Source organism: Fomitiporia mediterranea (genome assembly GCF_000271605.1).
Source record: "Fomitiporia mediterranea MF3/22 unplaced genomic scaffold FOMMEscaffold_1, whole genome shotgun sequence".
In the NCBI taxonomy this organism is placed as follows: domain Eukaryota; kingdom Fungi; phylum Basidiomycota; class Agaricomycetes; order Hymenochaetales; family Hymenochaetaceae; genus Fomitiporia; species Fomitiporia mediterranea.
In genome coordinates this window covers 5,667,497-5,668,536 of record NW_006760386.1, presented here as the reverse complement: position 1 = coordinate 5,668,536, position 1,040 = coordinate 5,667,497, and positions in this window count along the sequence as shown.

The window sequence follows — 1,040 nt, the reverse complement described above, 5'->3', positions numbered from 1 at the left end:
GAAAATTGACCTTTTTTTGTATTCTTCTCTGCTTTCACTCATTTTTGAAAGGAATTTAATACTCTATAGAGTGTTGTATTCATAAAATGCTAGACTACAAGTACCAATTTACAGAGTGTAATATTATTGTGTTTTGGGGAAGTTATATATATTTTTTCACCTGTGCAATACTTTTGTCATATACTGTATGAACTCATTTGACAATATGAAAGAAGTTATTAAGGAGTTCAATTACAATCCAAACATATGTATTAATACAATACATTACAATAATACTGAACTAATACATTGTATTAATATATTAGACTCTGGTGCAAATGTACATACTACTCTATACTTGTTCTGTCTTACAAACGTTCAGAACTCGACCCTAATAAACATTACAATTGTGAATAAATCATTATTCATACTTAGCAAAAGTAGAGTAATGACATTTAACATAAAACTATAAGACAAAGCTAATGAGCATACTAAGGTGAATACAATTTCACTACAAAACATATACTATCATCCCAATCTGAACTTCACACTTGTTAGTGAAGCACTATTATACAAAGCAGGATATGTTTTAACAAAAACAAACAATGAATGTATTATTTATTCTCCTACTTATACAAAGATTGGTGAAATACATGTACAAAATAACTTGTATATGATAGTTTCTCATCATAATAAACAATCTATTAACACAATCACTATTGTTGATTTACATCAACAAATGGGTCATGTTAATTTCAATTACTTGTACAAACTCATACAAGAGTATCCTGAGATTATAAGTCAAAGGATAACAGACAATAAAAATGTACAGTGTACAGATTGTATCAAAGCAAACATACAACACAATGAAATACCAAAAATATGAACAACACCTCTTACACAATCTTATGAAGATCATCTCCACATTAATATTTGGGGACCTGCCCCAGTACAAGCTTACAGTAAGTACAAATATCTTTTTCCCATTATAGATAATGCTACACAATGGGTAAATATGCTACCTATGTAGCATAAAAGTAATGCTTTTACTGAATATGTAA